This window comes from Eriocheir sinensis, chromosome 37 (genome assembly GCF_024679095.1).
Source record: "Eriocheir sinensis breed Jianghai 21 chromosome 37, ASM2467909v1, whole genome shotgun sequence".
NCBI classification, from domain to species: domain Eukaryota; kingdom Metazoa; phylum Arthropoda; class Malacostraca; order Decapoda; family Varunidae; genus Eriocheir; species Eriocheir sinensis.
This window is the reverse complement of record NC_066545.1, coordinates 4,289,839-4,296,214: the sequence shown is the minus strand read 5'-3', so window position 1 is coordinate 4,296,214 and position 6,376 is coordinate 4,289,839. Positions and strand designations below refer to the sequence as shown.

The 6,376-nt window shown below is 41.5% G+C and overlaps 1 protein-coding gene across 8 annotated transcripts in view; it reads left to right on the top strand.

Moving 5' to 3' along the window:
• Positions 1-1,034: 1,034 nt before the first annotated feature.
• LOC127008085 (transmembrane protein 245-like) overlaps positions 1,035-6,376 on the top strand; it is a 51,738-nt gene continuing 46,396 nt past the window's right edge. For 5 of the 8 annotated variants that reach the window (XM_050879656.1, XM_050879652.1, XM_050879657.1 and 2 more), the window contains exon 1: positions 1,035-1,186. The gene's annotated coding sequence lies outside the window, so the exon portion shown is untranslated. Of the gene's footprint in view, positions 1,301-1,440; positions 1,461-6,376 lie in introns of those variants that run through there. The other 3 variants (XM_050879658.1, XM_050879653.1, XM_050879654.1) reach the window with 3 other exon arrangements.

Genomic DNA, 6,376 nt, shown 5'->3' with positions numbered 1-6,376 from the left:
GCAAATGAAAGTTGCTGAATATTGGGGGGCTCCCGTGGCCCAGTGGTTATAGACTCCCTTGGGGTATATTCCCAACGAAAAAGAAAAAGTTGCTGAATATTAAGCAAGATTTTTCCCCTCCATGCACACTCAGATTGCAGATCGATCGACCTATATATTGGATAAATAAATATGAATAAAAATATCTATACCCATCAACATTTTAATTATTAGTTATTCATAAAATAATGTGACACGGGGAAATGTTATCTTTTGTCTCCTCTGTGCATGTTCGTTGAATCATTATATTCCTGTTACGTAATGCTAATTCATCTCGCGCCAAGTGAACCCAATGACCCGAACCGATTGACACCTCTAGTATACAGTCTTAATACGCAAAGAATTTTCCTTCTAAAAATTTAGACGATTTTAAAAGTAGTGGTTTAGTATTGAGGGAATTTATTTTCTTCTTTTTTTTTCGTTATATTTAGCAGCCGTCGTGGCCCTGGTCTTGGCCATGACGTAATCTCCTGCTGTAAAATCTCCGGGCGATACCAGATTGTCGTACTCGGCAAACTATCTGTTCTCACTACAATCTATCACACCCTCAAAAATAACATAATACAGTAATTACTAAAGAATTAATAATTTATGCTTTCCTGATACGAAAGGAAAGGGTAATTCAACGTTCTGAGTCGAAGTCGTATATTTTGCATACCGCGGCCTCTCAAACTAATTTTAAAATCTGTCGTAAAAAGACTTAATATTTATACATATCTGATACGTGGGATAGGGAAAATATGACGTCTCATCAACTCCCCTCTTCCTACTCACAGTCTTCTATCTCTTATAAATTACGCCGCTGTTGCAATTCTTTATCTTTTATCGATATTTTCATGCTGACTGTTCTGAACTTGCTTAACTGCATGCCTCCACCTCTCCCTTGGCCCCGCTGCACACGACTTTCTACTCTAGCTCATCTCTATCCAAATCCCTTATGCAGGAGTTATAACCTAAGATCACTCTTTCATTCCTTTTAGTCTCTTTTGGCCACTCATTTCTATTTTCTTTACAGGAGCAGTGATCAGCGGGCTCCTTTACTTGTTTAATTTTATCCTTGAGCTACTTTCTTTACTGAAAAAAAAAGATCTGATTAGGTTATCGTACATTTTGCATACTTATCGTACATACCAGACGCTGCGTGAAGGTAAGGCTGTTGAGAGGGACGTCATTGTGTTGTGTGCCTTTACGAGCCTCTCCCAGCGTTGCCCAGGGGCGTGTGGACCTGTGGGGCGAGGGGTGCAGAGGCAGAAGCACCGGGGTGAGTGTGGTTGGGGGCGTGGGGCGTGTCGAGGCGCGGGGAGGGAGGGAAAGGTGAGAGGGTGAGCGCTGAGCCTGGCCTTCACCCCTGCCCGCTCGCTCCCACACGCCTCATCGTCAGCAGTCATCTGTCATTGCCTTCAGCACACCTCGTCATCTCGGTATAAATGCTGTAAAATTATCTAAACAGCTACGATGTGTCTGTTCTTCCTACATAATAAAAGTTGTCATCAATGTGCCAGGCGAAGCGAGCCTGTCACCCGCCTGGCAGTGACCCAAGTTCATAACCGAAGGTCATTTATTAAATATCCAAGGAAGTGAATCGTTTGCCAGGTAGGAATAGAAAGCCCTTAATGCAGCAAGGCTCCCCTCAGCTGGCGCCACGCACAAACACTGATGACAGTGATGACAGCTTTATTTTGTCCAATTTTACTGTCTAGGCGAGTCGGGTTCACTTGGGTGAATGCTTTTTGAACATTATTTTTGGAGATGCAGCTGCCCAGAGATCCCTTGAGTCAGGATGGGGAGGTTGCCTGAATGGAGAGTTTCTTGGAGGAACCTCCGTGTTTGGCTCAATGGAGTGGGCAAGGTGATCCCTCACCCTCCTTCATTCAAGGGCTGACTTACCTTACCTTACGAACCTTATGGTGTTACTGGATGCAGGCCAAAGCTAGGCCTCTATGTCCAGATCATTGTCACTGTCAAAACTGGTATTCAGATGGTGTGCCGGGGTGGTTACCAATTTTTCTTCAAAATTATATTTAATTTGTTGGTTTGACCAAAACTTATCTAATCGTTTCTCAAATGATATCACGGTCACTGCCTCTACTACATCCTTGGGAAGGCTATTCCAGGCATCAACGACTCTTGAATTGAAGAACATCTGCCTCTTTTGCGTCCTGGACCTCATTTTCCATAGTTTCAATTTGTGTCCACGTGTTGGCCCTGTATGTCTCTCAAGTTGGATGTTCACATCCTCATCATATTTACCTTTGAGGATTTTATATACCTCAATCATGTCTCCCCTTAGCCTTCTGCAAGTCATTGTTGGTATCTCCAATTGTTTCAGTCGTTCTGGATATATGAGGTTCTTGAATCCTGGTAATAACTTGGATGCTCTTCTCAGGACATTTTCCACAATCCTTATATCCTTCTTGTACGGGGACCATAATGACTGAGCATACTCAAGATGAGGTCTTACCATGGTCTTGAAGAGACATCTAAATGTATGTACATCAAGAGTAGTAAATGTACGACATATCATACCCATTATTTGGTTGGCCTTATTAGCTTTTTCAGATATGTGTGCTTCGAATGTCAATGAATGAATGAATGAATGACTTAGACATGATCAAACAAGACCTAACTGCTTTCAGCACTGACTTTTTTTGCAACAGACCCACACATAAGACTTCCTTCCACCAACTGGAACAACCTGAAACACACTATACACGGCTCATTGAACAGACACATACCACAAACAACACTTTCTAGTAGGTACACACTTCCCTGGTTTTCCAGGGATCTACGCAGACAACATCGCAAGAAACAAAGACTCTACAGACGGACGCATACATACCGTACAATACAATAGATAATTGGACTGCCTTCAAAAACAACCAAAAGACATTTACCAAAAACATAAAAGTAGCAGAATGCAGACACATAGCAACTTACCTCACAGACAATGTAAGAAATAACAAAAGAAACTTTTTCAAATTCTTCAAGACGTGCAAACATGACACTAGCTAACACGATTACATCAGTGAAAGTCAACAATAACACATTAGTAACCAGCCCACAACACTAAACACAAATACTCAACACACAGTTCTGATCGATGTACACACAAGAACACAACCTGACACCAAACATGCCACACAGCCCCTTCCCTCTGATAGCCCCCCTTGATATAATGACTAACGGAGCACAGAAACTGGAAGGACTTGACACTCCTAAATCCACTGGCCCCGATAACATTCCCGTCTTCATCCTTAAATCCTTTACCCCCATCCTTCAGGCCATATTCACCCAATCCCTATCATCCACCTCATTACCCTCTGACTGGCTTTTGGTAAACATTAACCCATTGTTCCAGACAGGTGACCAGACTGACCCATCCAATTATCACCCCATCTCATTAACATTGATTCCATGTAGAATTTTTGAACACATAATACATAAACACATAATGAATCACCTTGACACAAACAACATCCTTACTGACTCACAACACAAGCTTTCGACCCAAACGCTCATGTGAATCACAACTCATTACTACATTTCACGACATTACGAGGCTGCTTGACCGATGTGACATTAAAGAAATTGACACTATTATTTTTGATTTTGCCAAAGCCTTCGACAAAGTCCTGCACAAAAGACTGACAATAAAATTGAAATACTACGGTATTTCAGAACCTATTCTTCACTGGATCACTGCATTTCTTACTAACAGGACTCAACGTGTTCTTCTTGACGGATCTTCATCTGACACTGTCCCTGTTTCTTCAGGTGTCCCACAAGGCACCGTTCTAGGCCCTCTTCTTTTCCTCCAGTACATTAACGATCTTCCACTCTCAACGCCTTACTCTTCCACTAGACTGTTTGCCGACGATAGTTTGCTGTTTAGAACAGTAAAGACTACTGACGACTGCAAACTGCTACAAAAAGACTTGAATTCCCTCCAGCGATGGGAGTGCACCTGGCAGATGCATTTCATACCAGACAAATATAAATTGTTAAGATTCACCAGAGCTCACAACCCCATCCATCACACTTACACTCCATAATTCAGACCTTGAATCAGTGCACACACACAAGTATCTTGGTATCCACCTCTCAACTAACTTGAAATTCAGCACTCACATAGACCACGTGCCACAGCCAACAGAACACTGGGGTTCCTGAGGAGGAATCTACATAACTGCACACCTGACATTAAACACATACCGTATCATATGACACACTTGTGAGACCAACGCTTGAATACTGCTCCACGGTGTGGGATCCTTACACACACAGAAACATTGATAGATTAGAACAAATTAACACCAAGGCGGCTAGGTTCATTACAAACAATTACACTCAAACGCCAGGCATCACAACATGGATCAAACAACTAGTAAACATGGAACCTCTTCCCATATGCAGACAAGCATACAGACTTACACTTATGTTCAAGATCACAGACACTCACATTGACATTGATCCACATACATACTTACACAATGCAAGCAGCCAACGTGCTCGTAACACCCAGATCCATAAATAACAAACATATCACACTAACACTGACGCATACAAGCACTCATACTTTCCGCGCACCATACGTGACTGGAACAGCCTCCCTCAACAGATTTTAGACTGCGGTACAATAGACTCATTCAGAAAACACATACACACTCCTTAGTCACCACAACACATCAACACTAACAATTACACTTGATTCATTTCCCTCCCCTGCACACTCGGCTCCCCTGTACCCCCAACAACCAACACAAATATGCATGTTATGCACCTGATAGATGCCCTGTGCATTATTATCCAGATCCAGATCCAGACATTAACTCCTTAATGTGTTCCCCTATTGATTTGTTGATTTTTGGGGATCAGACTACAGGGACAGACCAAATACAAAAATGGCTCACAGTACCTAGGTATATATAGATCTTCTGGAAGAGGCCCAGCTAGGCCTGTACATTCATCTCTGAACTTTAAGCTAAATATGTGGTGGCAATAGCTGCAGAACTAACAATCTTATACTTCATTTTGGTTTTATGATTTTACTTTTAACTCCTAGTCATTTCAAGTCTTGTCTAGGTTGATCTCAAATTTTATTATTGATTCAAATTCAGTCACCTACCAAGGCAATAGATTCCAATTGTCCACAACTTTGTTACACAGTACACAATAGGAAGAAAAATGTAACTACCGTATTTGACGGCTTATAAGACGCACTTTTTTTCCAGAAAAAAGACCCAGAAAATCACCCTGCGTCTTATAAGGTGAAGGTTCACTTTTTTGTTTACTGGCTAGTGAAGTTTTAGTGGTACACTGGCACTTAAATTAAAGCAGATGTTTGTTCGCCAAACCTCTCCGCAAACGTAAACAAAGAGGCAATCAATGCTACGTCAACAACGGCAACTTTTTCTAAAGTAATTATGTATAACAGTAGTACTTACTGCTACTTCACATAAATTAACAATAGTCAGGAAGAAAATCAAGTGATGATGCTTAACCATGCTTATATGTAAACAAACTAGCGGACGGCTCCTTCCCGCTCAGCCAGCGGTGCCGAATTATCGTTCTGGACATCGTATTTACCATTCTTAAGCCTCAAACTCTCATAACCTACACAAATAACGCTGGAAAATTAAAAGAGTTAGTGTTAAGACTGTTATTCATTGATGTTTCTTTGTTTTTTGCTGTAGTTATCGGTTGGAAACTACGAAAAAATGCAATGCGATGAGTACGATAGTTTGGCAACACTGCGCTCAGTCCGTGGCATCAGTATTTACTGGGCCTTTGAATGGTAAGAACGCCACACTGCTTGTCTTCCACCCTGCCGTCAAGTATTAGTGAATTCTCATCTCTCCCCTTTGTGTTAATATTCATATGTATATCCATATACATCCAGTATATTATTAATTAATTGAGTGTTTGCTGGGCCCTTGGAAGGTCCGTTTGTGGCTGTTCCCGGCGGTACGCCCGTACAAACTTTATATCCGTTACCCCTCTGCCACTGTTGCAGTCTCCGCCTTGTTTGTTTTCTCCTCAAAGCAGTAGCCTCGAGTCTCTAAGGGCTAGTTCTGGCAGGTCCCAGTAAGTATCAAGCATTTTAAATGTAGAATATTGGTGTTAAGTAAGGATCAGAATACATATGAAACTTTAAAAAATGACCTGTTAGTGGTGAGGGCAACGAAAGTCAGGCAAAAAATATTCACAAGAAACTCGTAGTTTAACTCAGTAGCAGCAGGGATCATGTTTCTTAATGGTCCCTCCAAGCGAGAAAAATGAGAAAAAATCACCCCTCACACAAACCATTTCAAAATATATATTAAACTATTTGTGATCA